Genomic DNA, 12,928 nt, shown 5'->3' on the forward strand with positions numbered 1-12,928 from the left:
ATCCTATGACAGTTATATTTTTAATTTTTGACAAATCTCTGAACTTTTTCCCATAATGGCTGCAGCAATTTATGGTCCCAACAACAGTGTACAAGGGTTCCACTTCTATGTAACCATACCAACAAGACTTGTTATTGCTTATCTTTAATAATTGCCCTACTAAGGGGTATGGAGATCTCATTGGTTTTGATTTGATTTGTCTGATGACTAGTATTACTCAGCATTTTAAGCACTCTTCCATACAGACCAATTATACTTATCTTTTTCGGAAAAATATCTACTCAGAACCTTTGCCCATTTTTATTTAAGTATTTTGGTTTAATTTGTAGAGTTTTTTTTTTTTAAGTAAGTTCCTTATATACTTTGGATGTCAATCCCTTATCAGATATAATTTGCAAATACTTTTTCCTTTCTGTAATCTGCCTTTTCTTTTTATTGATTATTTCCCTTGATGTGCAGAATGCTTTTACTTTGTATAGTCCAGCTGGCTTAGTAATACTTTGGTGTCCTATCCAAAAAATCACTACCAAAGCCAATGTTAGGGAAATTTTTTTCTTGTGTTTTCTTCTAGGAATTTTGTAGTTTCATATCTCTCACTTTAGTCTAACTCATTTCAAGTTAATTTTTTAATATAATGTAAGACAGGGGTCCAGTTTTAGTCTTTAATAAATTCTGTAATAAAACCGGATACCCAGTTTTCCCAACATGATTTGTAGAAGAGACTTTCTTTTCTCCATCTTGTGTTCTTAACACCCTTGTCAAAGATTACTTGGACATAGACGCCTGGATTTATTTGGGGTTCTCTAATCGTTGCTATAGGTGTCTGTTTTTCTTCTAGTACCATAGGTTTTTCTTATTGCTATTCTTTTAAAATGTAGTTTGAGGGCCCAACGTGATAACCTCGTAGCTAAAGTCCTCACCTTGCATGTGCCAGGATCCTTTATGGGTGGCAGTTCATATCCTGACTGCTCCAATTTCCATCCAGCTCCCTACTTGTGGTCTGGGAAAGCAATCAAGGACGGCCCAAAGCCTTGGGATTCTGCACCCGCTTGGGAGACCCAGAAGAGGCTCCTGGCTTTGGATCGGCTCAGCTCTGGCCATTGCAGCCACCTAGGGATATCTCCTTCTCTCTGTAAGTCTTACTTTCAATAAAAGTAAATAAATATTTTTAAAGTCTAAAAAATAATAATAATAACCTTTTTAAAAACAAACTAAATGCAGTTTGAAGTTATACATCAAATTTGTTCTCTAATAAAACTGTTTATCTCTCTAAAGTCATTTGTGTTCCAAATGAGTTCCAGGGTTTTCTCAAATTCTGTAAAAAAAAAAAAAAGTCATTGGAATTTTAATAGGGATTGAATTGAAACTAGACCATTTTAAGCAGTAGGTGCTATGAAAATTTTAATTACATTATTCCAACCCATGAACACAAAATTTCTTTCCACTTATTAGTATCTTCAGTTTCCTTTTTCAGTATCTTACAGATTTCAATGCACAGATCTTTCATCTCTGATTTATCCCTAAAAAGTTTAGTTCTTGATGTTATTGTAAATGAGGGTTTTTGTTCTTTCTGATGTCTTAGCTCTACTGTTTGGCAGTCACTAAATAGTGAGCTCCCTCAAGACAGAGAACACATCAGATTCACCGCTCCCACCCTGCAGTAAAGAGCTTGGGACAAAATAAGCAGCTGTAAATGTCTAGTGAATGAATCAACATGTTTTACTGAGTTCTTAAGCCTGGCTCTGCATTTGGACTAACTCCTCCCTTCTCCTGCTTCCTCTTATTTCATCTGAAAAAGAACTTCCTGCAAAGCTTATTCCTCATTGTTCAAACTTGGATAATATCTGTATCCTCAAGGATTTCCTCTCTGTGCTCCTAAATCCACCGGTATGGTGTAGCTTTCCACTAGCTCTAGGACATGAACTTGGTAGTTAAATCAGAGAGGCCATAATAGTGGAAATCACCTTTTGCTTGAACTTTTTAACTTTTCTGACATTTTTACATACTCTTCCATAATGTGTCTCTTTGGCATCATATTTTTAGTGCTTTTTAAAGATTTATTTAGTTTTATTGGAAAGTCAGATGTAGAAAGAAAGAGATACAGAAAGAAATATCTTCCATCTGCTAGTTCACTCCCCAACTGGCCACATCGGCCAGAGCTCAGCCTATCTGAAGCCAGGAGCCTCCTCCGGGTCTCCCATGTTGGTTCATGGTCTCAAGGCTTTGGGCCATCCTCAACTGCTTTCCCAGGCCACAGGCAGGGAGCTGGATGGGAACTGGAGCAGCCTGTATTAGAACGGGCACCCGTATGGGATCCCAGCGTGTTCAAGGTGAGGACTTTAGTCACTAGGCTATTGCACGGGCCTGCGTTTTTAGTTTTTATAAGTTAGTTAGTTTATGGCACTTGCACGTGCACACACACAAATTTGTCTACCAAAATTGGCATTCTGAGAAGACAAACCTTATTTACTCTGTAGCTTCATCTGTTCCTTGGTATGCCTCTGTGTACCCTAGTAGGGAAAGGAGGTTATTTCTGTTTGCTTCAAGAAGATGGAAATGCAAAAGCTATATGTAGGGATGTCACTGAAAGCTTAAATAACATTTTTCTAGCTTAATTTCTAGCAATGTTTCCTTTGCATATTTCCCAAAACTTTCTTAGAATTATTTCCCCCTCCTATTCCATAAGGAACAAAACAAAGGATAGGTCAGGGTTGCATTTGCTGACTTGAACATGCCTGGAAGCATCTGGATCTTGGGAAGGAGGTTGTTACTGGGATAACAGATTTGGGAGTTGTCAGCAATTAAAGCTAAGGAAATGGATGGAGTGACTCAGTGCAGAAGGAAGGCTGTAGTCAGACATTAGAGAACAGGCAGGATACAGAAGGAGAATGAAAAATTGCCCTAAGAAAAATCTGCAGAATTCATCAGAGTACTTGCCACAGTGTCTTCCTTGTATACAGGAAACACTAAAAAGAGAAATTATCAAATCTATTAGACTTATTCGTTCTCCCTTTTTAAAATTATGTTAATGCAGAGAATACAGGGATAGTCCCCTCCAAGGCCCAACAGACTAGTTGGAGAAAAAAGATCATAAACAAGTACAATGTATTTAAGATACTATTGAAGTAGTTGTACACTATGAAAGTAGAAGCCTGTGGAGTAGCAATGGAAGAGTTGGCTGATGTGGGGCTTTTCAGAAGAAAAATGCTACAGCTGAATATTGAAGAGAGAATTCATTAAACGGGAGAGCAGACCAGGCGATAACATGGGCAGGCATAGGTGCACTGGATTGTGAAACAGTATAGAGTGATAAGAAATTTCACTTAGTTATTTGGTACAGCTGGGATTTAGCATTTGAGAGAAAAGTATAGAAAAATAAGGCAAGAAATTCAGCAAGATCAAATTACAAAGAGCCCTGAGAGACATGATGAAGTGTTTGGATTTTATCCTGACTCTTTGGGAAAGTCACCGAGGATTTTTAAATGTAGAGAAAAGGGATCGGATTCACTTTTCAGAAAAATTCTTGGATCAAACTAGAAGATGAACTACAAGGGCAAAACTAAAAGCAAGGAAACCAAACAGGAGATTAGTTTAGGAATCCAAGGCCAATTACTGAAAAATTAGACTAAGTCAGAGGCAGGGTTGATGGAAAGGAGCTGACAAATCAGTAGACTAGAAAAGGAGGAGTGGGCTACATGTTGTGTGTTTTCTGATGTGGAAGAAGTTAAAAATCAAGCTGGGTGCCCAATGTCAAAGCCTAGCGGCTAAATCCTGACCTTGCATATGCCAGGTTCCTGTATAGCATATCACCAGTTCATGTCCCAGCTGCTCCATTTCTCATCCAGCTCCCTGCTTGTGGCCTGGGAAAGCAGTCGAGGATGGCTCAAAGCCTTGGGAATCTACCCATGTGAACACCCGGAAGAAGCTCCTGGCTCCTGGCTTCAGATCAGCTCACCTCTGGCTGTGGATGGAAGGTCTTCCTCTCGGTATCTCCTCCGCTTTGTATATCTGACTTTCCAATAAATAAATAAATAAATCTTTAAAAAAAAATTCCAGGCACAGAGAATGAGAATAGCAGAGGAGAGACAGAACTGGGATTATCATGCTTCCGTCCACCCAGCCTTCCGACCCTTTCATGGTCACATCTAATTTACTGCTCAGATTGTGTCCTCCTGAATCTCATTCCATAAACTTTACACACAGATGGCAAACCTCAGCCTCTTGAAATTCCAATCTTTGGACTCTGCTTTCCCCTCTAGGTACCAAGTGTGTCTTCCTTCCTAACCCATCCTGCATGTCATGATCCCAACAATTCACCATTGTCGTGGCAGCCCCTATTCAACTGCCTGTCTTTTCCCCCAGCCATCTTCTAATCACCACATTTCTCTACTCCTGTGCCCTCATTACTAAGCACTCTAGGAACAAAACAAATAAGAAACAAAAAACAAAAACCCACACACCATTGTAATTGATACCAACAAAGTTGGTCCAGAATACAATAAGCCAGGGTGTTACTCCTGCCACATCATTGATTCCTGCAAACTTTAAACAGTTTTTTTAAACCCTTGGAATCACCTTCACTTCTACGTATCATTAGTTAAGCTTACCTACTTCTCAGATGTAAAGGACAGTGGGGAGAGGAAGAAGGGAGGTTATAAGAATAGCCTCTTTGGGGCCCAGAGCAATAGTCTAGTAGCTAAAGTCCTTGCCTTGCATGTGCCGGAATCCCAAAAGGGCTGCTGGTTCTAATCCTAGCCATTCCACTTCCCATCCAGCTCCCTGCTTATAGCCTAGGAAACCAATAGAAGACGGCCCAAAGCCTTGTGAACCTGCACCTGCATGGGAGACCTGGATCAGCTCAGCTCCAGACATTGTGGCCACCTGGGAAGTGAGTCAGCAAATGGAAGATCTTTCTCTGTGTATCTCATTCACTTTGTATATCTGCCTTTCCAATAAAACATAAACATGTATCTATATTTACTGATGATAGTTCACCCAAGGATCAAGCTATCCCAAGACCAATTCATCAAATTTTCCAGATATATCTACTTAAAAATTTTCTTATACATTTCAAAATCCAATTTGGTGAAATTACCAATTATCCAAACTGTTTTTTTTTAAAAAAAAAAAAAACACTTTTTTTTTTAAATGTTAAAGGCAGATTTATAGAGAGAAGCAGAAACAGATATCTTCCATCCACTGGTTCATACCCCAGATGGCTGCAAAAGCCAGAGCTGAGCTTCTTCTGGGTCTCTCGTGTGGGTGCAAGGGCCCATGGACTTGGGCCATCTTCTGCTGCTTTCCAGTCCATAAACAGGATTTTGAATCAGAAGTAAAGCAGCTGGGACTAGAAGCAGCACCCATATGGAATGCCAGCACAGCAAGGTGACAGATTAGCCTGTTGACTTTTGCACCAACCCCACAAAATTATATTGGTAATTTATAAAGTTTATAGCAATTATGTTGCTTTAGGGTTTTTAGTTTTGGTTTTATTTAGATTAATTTTATCAAAGTATTTCCATTAGATCAATTATGCACTTTAACTGCATTTAATGTTAGGTTTTGTATGAGATATGTATTCCAGACTCAAAAAACTAACAAATAATACTCACTTGATCAAGCTGACAAACACTTCCATGAATTAAAAAATAGCTAAAATGAACATTTATAAGACAAATATCACACTGATACTAACACTAAAGGTATAACAAAGCAAAAATATAGATGAGTATATTCCCAAAAGAATATATATGCAAACTTCCTCAACAAATACTAACCACATCCAAGAGCATAGAAAAAGAATTACACAGATTGCCAAGAATTCAAGATTGGCTTACATCCTGAAATCAATTAATGTAACATACCAACAGAGTAAAAAATAAATCCACATAATCAACTCACCACAAAAAAAAGCATTGGACAAAGCTCAACGTCTTTTCATTATAAAATACTTAATAAACATGGCAAAAAGACAAATAGCTCAGCCTAATAAAAAGGCAATTATAAGCAGGCTACACCTGATATGAGCATGATGGAGCAGCAGTTAACATGCCCTGTGGAACACCTGCATTCCACAGCAGAGTGTGTGGCTTCAGGTCCTTGCTCCACCTGAGAGTTAGCTTCCCAACACATACACGGAGAGCCAGCAGACAGCTTACATGCATGGGTCCTTGTCATTCATGTGGGAGACCCAAGAAATGATACTAGAGCAACTGATATTCACATGTAGAAAAAAATCGTGCACCTATTTCACACTACAGCAAATAAAATTAAATCAAGTGTATCATCCACCTAAATGTTACCTAAATGTTACAGCTGAAATTATTAAAGCGCTCAAAAGAAAATATATCAATAGATCTTGCCCTTGATTTGAACAATGATTTCTTAGATATGACACCAAAAGCACACACACACACAAAATAAGAAAAGATTATAAGTTGAAATGCATAAAATTTTAAATTGCTGTTCTTCAGGGCTCGGTGTGGTAACCTAATGGCTAAAGTCCTTGCCTTGCATGGACCAGGGTGCTGGTTCTCATCTAGTTCCCTGCTTGTGGCCTGGGAAAGCAGTCAAGGATAGCCCAAAGCCTTGGGACCCGGCATCCACATGGGAGACCCAGAGGAAGCTCCCCTCACTTCAGATTGGCTCAGCTCCACCCATTGCTGGATTCACTCCCCTGTGAATCAGCAGACAGAAGGTCTTCCTCTCTGTCTCTCTTTCATTCTGTGTATCTGACTTTATAATAATAATAAATCTTTGTTTAATGCTGTTCTTTAAAGCTTACCATCAAGGAAATCAAAGGACATTTCACAGAATGGGAAAAAAATATTGGCAAACCTCATATCTGATAAGGAATTTGTATTTAGAATGTATTAAGAATATTTACAACCCAACTGGAAAGAAGACAATCCAACTGAAAATATACCGCCAGCTTCTGCTTGCTCACTCCCCAAATGGCCATAATGGCTGAGCTAGGCCACAGCAAATCTAGGAGCTCTGCTCTGGTCCATTTGGGTGGTAGGGACACAAGTACTATGCTGCCTTTCCTGACACATTAGCAGGAACCTGAATCTGAAGTGGAACAGCCAAGAATCTAATCAGCACTTTGATATGAGATGCTGGCATCATAGGCAGCACCATAACCCACTGTACCACAATGCTATCCCCTACATGCAAATTTTTTTCAAGATTTATTTCTCTAAGTCAGAGTTACAAAGAGAAAGAGATAGAATAATTTTCCATCTGCTGGTCATTTCCTAAATGACTACAATGTCTGGAGTTGAGCCTATGTGAAACCAGGAGCCAGGAGACTCTTTCTTCCACACAGAGCCATCTTCTGCTACTTTCACAGGTCATAAGCAGAGAGCTGGATCAGGAAGTAGAACAGCAGGACTTGAATCATATGGGATGCTGGCACTGCAGGCAAGGGATTAGCTTGTTGTCCTGCCATCCTGGCCCTCAGATACAAATAACAAAAATAAATAATAAAACCCAGGATTTGGACACCACCAGAAGACCAGGCCTGGGACCTTACATATATGCAGGTGTAAAGGCTGTGGATTTCCCAGAGAAGGGGATTGGAGGAATATGGGAGCAGGGACCACTGAGAAAGTAGTTTACAGGTGAGGAATCACTTCTAGAGAACTTGTACGGACCAGACCACTACACTCGTAGATAAACAAGGAGCTTGAGATCACATAGTTTGGCAGGGGAAAACCAGAGGACGTGTCTGAGTCAGACCAAGGCAACCCTCCGCCCACGTGGGAGACCTAGGCTGGGCTAGCTGGCATTGATCACCATCCACCAGCACACACAAAAGCTAGGGCTTGGGGACCCAGCCTACAGGTATGCTGACCAGCCCAGCTCCAGCCCAGCTCCAGCCCAGCTCCAGCCATTTGGGAAGTGAACCTGCACATGGAAGTGCTCTCTCTCCCTCTCTCTCTCTCTCTTTCTCTCTCTCTGTAACTCTGCTTTACAAATAAATAAATATTTAAACACACACATAACATAACATTTCATACTCACTGGGATAAATGCAATTAAAAGCAATGATGTTTGGCAAGGATCTAGAGAAATTATAACTCATACAATTAAGTTATAATGGTGTAAATGTAAAATCACACAATAGCTTTAGAAACATTTTAACACTATACAGAATTGTATGATAAATTTCAAAAATAAAAATTTTAAAAAGAAACATTTTAACAAATTTCTTTAAGCAGTTTCTTAAAATGTTAAGCATAAGGCCTGGCATTTAGACATGCAGGATGAATTGCGTCTTATGAGTACTAGTTAAGAGTCTTAGCTGCTCGACTTCTGGTCCAGTCTCCTGTGAATGGAGCTGGGAACAGAGCAGAAAAATTTTCAAGTACTTGGGTCTCTGCTACCCATACGGGACATCAAGACAGAATTCCTGGCTTCTGGCTTTAGCCTGGCCCAGCTCTGACTGTTAACAAACAATGAGAAATAAACTAGTCAATTAAAGAGGCTTTCTCTCTCTCCCTCTCTCTCCAACCTTTTAAATAAAAATTGTTAATGTTAAGTATAGGGCTATAGATATAACATACCATACCAGTAGTTACAACCTTATGTATACATCCAGAAGAACTGAAAATATATGTGTATATATAGGGACAACACTGTGGAATAGCAACCTAAGCCTGTAACTAAAAAGCCAGCATCCCATATGGGTGCCAGTTTTAGTCTTGGTGGCTCCACTTCCAATCCGGTTCCCCGCTAATTTTCTGGGAAGGCAATGGAGGAGAATCCAAGACCTTGGGATCCTGTACCTGTGTGAGAGACCTAGAAGAAGCTCTTGGGTCTTGGCTTCCAATTGGCCAGGGGGTCCTTTGGTAAGTGAACCAGCAGTTAGAAAATCTCTCTCGGGCCTGGGGACGTGGCCTAGCAGCTAAAAGTCCTCACCTTGAATGCCCTGGGATCCCATATGGGTACTGGTTCTAATCCCGGCAGCTCCACTTCCCATCCAGCTCCCTGCTTGTGGCCTGGGAAAGCAGTCGAGGATGGCCCAAAGACTTGGGACCCTGCACCCATGTGGGATACCCGGAAGAAGTTCCTGGATTGGCAGTGGTGCTCACTTGGGGAGTGAATCATCGGACGGAAGATCTTCCTCTCTGTCTCTCCTCCTCTCTGTATATCTGACTTTCCAATAAATAAATAAATCTTAAAAAAAAAGAAAGAAAATCTCTCTCCTTCTAAATCTGCCTTTCAAATAAAAATAATTCTGAAAAACGGGTCATAACGAGATTATTTGTAAAAGCCTAAATTTGAAAGCAACCCAAATATAATCAACTGGTGAGCAGAAAAACAAAATGGGGTATAGCCATACAACGGAGTATCATTCAACCAAGTGAAATAATGAAGAAATGTAGGTAGAATACATACTACAATGTGAATATATATTAGAATTATTAGAAACAGCATGTTAAATGAAGCGAGCCAAATGCAAAAGACTACAGGTTGTATAATTTAGTTTATATTAAGTATTCAGAAATTTCTAGATAAAAAGTCGATTGTTAGTTGCCATTGCCAGCATTTGGGAAGAGGAGAAAACAGTTACTACTAATGGGGACAACTTTTATTTTTTTTTTAAAGATTTATTTTTATTATTATTATTTTTTTTTTTTTGGAAAGGCGGATATACAGAGAGGAGAGACAGAGAGGAAGATCCTCCGTCCGATGATTCACTCCCCAAGTGAGCGCAACGGGCCGATACTACGCCGATCCGAAGCCAGGAGCCTCTTCCGGGTCTCCCACGTGGGTGCAGGTTCCCAAAGCTTTGGGCCGTCCTCGACTGCTTTCCCAGGCCACAGGCAGGGAGCTGGATGGGAAACAGGGCTGCCGGGATTAGAACCGGCGCCCATATGGGATCCCGGGTGTGCAAGGCGAGGACCTTAACCACTTGCGCCACCGCGCCGGGCCCTAGGGACAACTTTTTTTTAATAATTGTTTTATTTTTATAATGACTACATGGTTGACCAGGGTGGAAAGGATCGAAGTTTAGGGAAGCCTGGGTGAAATCATTACTTCCAAATTTGCTATTTCTTTTTGTTTCTGTGGGTAGAGGAGAGAAAAAGGGGGAAGCCACAGACTCCAAATGTCCCAGTACCCAGGGATCAGAAACTGCTACCTGATATCAACCCAGGGTCCCAATGTGTGCATATTCTGAGGGTTCTGCCCCAGTGTTTGGATAGTTCTGAAATACATTTGATTTCACCTACTCCAGGGTAATGCAGCTCTCCCAGTGTCCATTGGCTAACAGTTAACCTCAAGTCTCCATTCACCAAGATTTTTTGCTGTCATCATTTGGCTGGGGTGGTTGTCCAATTTGTTCTGTTCTCCTTCCTCTGCTATGGAACCAAATGAGCTGCCATATTTTCAATTTGCATCAGGATCTGTGTCCTCTGCTCTGCCCTTTTCACTGAGGAAGACATGTTCTTGCAGGCGAGCCCAAGGACCCGGGCTAGGCGAACTGAGCCCCACCAATCCCCTGCTCCTAGGGCTCACAAACCTGGCGTCTGCCACGTAGGCAGGCCAAGAGACCTGAGCCAGGTGACCTGAGTCCCGCCAGATTTATTGGGACAATTTTTGGGTTGTCAATTAATAGGACATGGGGTTTCCTTTTGCATGATTAAAATATTCTGAATTTGAGTGTGATACATGCTTTATTTTATGAATATACTAAAACAGACTGTGACTTGTACAGTTTAAAAAGATGAACTTTGGACCTGATGCAATGGTTCAGTGGCTAAACCCTTGCCTTGCATGCACTAGGATCCCATATAGGCACTGGTTTATGTCCTGACTGTTCCATTTCCTGTCTAGCTCCCTGCCTGTCCCTGGGAAAGCAGTGGAGGATGGCCCATAACCTTAGGACCCTGCGTCTGTGTGGGAGAAGGAAGAAACTCCTGGCTTCTGGCCTTGGATAGGTCCAGCTCTGGCTGTTTTGACCACCTGGGGAGTGAACCAGTGGATGGAAGATCTTTCTGCCTTTCCTTCTCTGTAAATCTGCCTTTCCAATAGGAAGAAAGGAAGGAAGGAAGCAAAGGAGGAAGGAAGGAAGGGAAGGAGAAACTCCGTGGCTAATGTTATAGTGCAATGGATTATGTCACAGCCTGGAACACCAATATTCCAACTGTGAGCATCAGTTCAAGTCCTGGCTGCCCTTCATCCTGTCCAGCTCACTGCTAATGGACCTGGCAAAGCAATGGAAGATGGCCCAAGTATGTGGAGCCCTGTCACACACTGAGAGACTTAGATGGAGTTCCTGGCATCCTAGCCTCAGTCTACCCCAACCTCAGCCTTGATGGGCATTTGGAGGGTGAACCAGTGTCTGTCTCTGCCTCTCCCTCTCTGTTACTCTGACTTTTAACAAAATACTTCTTTTTAAAATATTTATTTTTATTGTAAAGGCAGATATACAGAGAGGAGGAGAGATAGAAAAATCCTTAGTCCACTGATTCACTCCCCAAGTGGCCACAACAGCCAGAGCTAAGCCAATCCAAAGCCAGGAGCCAGCAACTTCCTCAAGCTCTTCCGTGTGGATGCAGGGTCCCAAGACTTTGGGCCATCCTCTACTGCTTTTCAGGCCACAAGCAAGGAGCTGGATGGGAAGTGGAGCAGCCAGGACACAAACCAGCACCCAAATGGGATCCCAATGAATGCAAGGAGGATTTAGCCACTAGGCTACCACACCAGGTCCAACAAAATTACCTTTTTTTTTTTAAATAATGAACTTCATGATATTCACATTATGGCTCAGTAAAGACACTAATGAAATGAAAGCAAGTAAAAAGTTAGCAATTTAGAAGTAACAATAATTACCCAATCAACCATAAGGATAAGCAGGGATCTTTCTAAAATGCAGTCTTCTTATTGTTATTACAAATGAATTAGAAGAAACAACACAAATGTTTCATGGATGCCACTATGGCAGATGCATGGATCAATAGCCATTACAACATCTCAGAAAAATTGCCTTGAACTGAGTTTATTATGTAGTGCACATAATTATTTTATTCTTTATGTTAGTAACTATTATGGCGTTTACCAATCAGCATGGAAATCCCTGATGGTCAAACTTCAGTCTGCATTTGCACATCTGTTAAAATTACAAATGCACAAAAAATGTTAAAGAAAAAGGCAAATTATTGTATTGAAACTATTTGGAAGAGAGAACCTACACCCCCCAGATTGTTTGTAAAATTTTTGACATTTGAATAATTGCACAACATTTGGAGAGTAAAATGTACAAAAAAATCCCATTCCCAAAAGTCACATATTCAAAGTAAGGAAAAACTTAGAATACTCTGAACTTTGGCCAACCATGGCAGAATGAATCCAATGAAACAGCTGCAAATAAATTAAAACTAAAACTAAGCTAAACTAAAACTGGTCAGCTGATGCTTTGTAAAAAAAACTTAAGAAGTAGTTAAAATAAGCCCAGTCATGCAGATAATTAAACCATGCAAATAATTAAAAGGAACACACTTTCAGTAAATTAACAAAAATAGGTAAATTCTAGCAAATCCATCACTCTTGAAAACTGGCTTTCCTTACTTGCCATCCCAGAGGACAGAAGTCCTTCCTCTTCTCAATTAATCCCTACACCTGTGTTCTAGATTTCATCTCCTGCTTTCTCTGGCTTTTGCTCTATGGCAGAAAATAGTTTCCGTTCCTAAAGTCTCTGGAGAGAGTTGAAGTCCTTCCGAGCCTGGAAAACGTACTCTTGAAAGATCACAAGTCAATGCTGAACTCTGGTCACTTTTCAATACTGCTCACTTCCTCTGATGCTGGGCTCTCTGGAGAAGTTCTACTGGCTTGTTACTTCCCATGAGTTTTGAATAGGGAGCTAAGACTTGCAGCCGTCTGGACCCTAGCACTGATGTCACCCAGTGATTCCTCCTCATTA

This window comes from Ochotona curzoniae, unplaced genomic scaffold (assembly GCF_017591425.1).
Source record: "Ochotona curzoniae isolate NIBS_2020 unplaced genomic scaffold, NIBS_Ocur_1.0 scaffold_3223, whole genome shotgun sequence".
NCBI lineage: Eukaryota > Metazoa > Chordata > Mammalia > Lagomorpha > Ochotonidae > Ochotona > Ochotona curzoniae.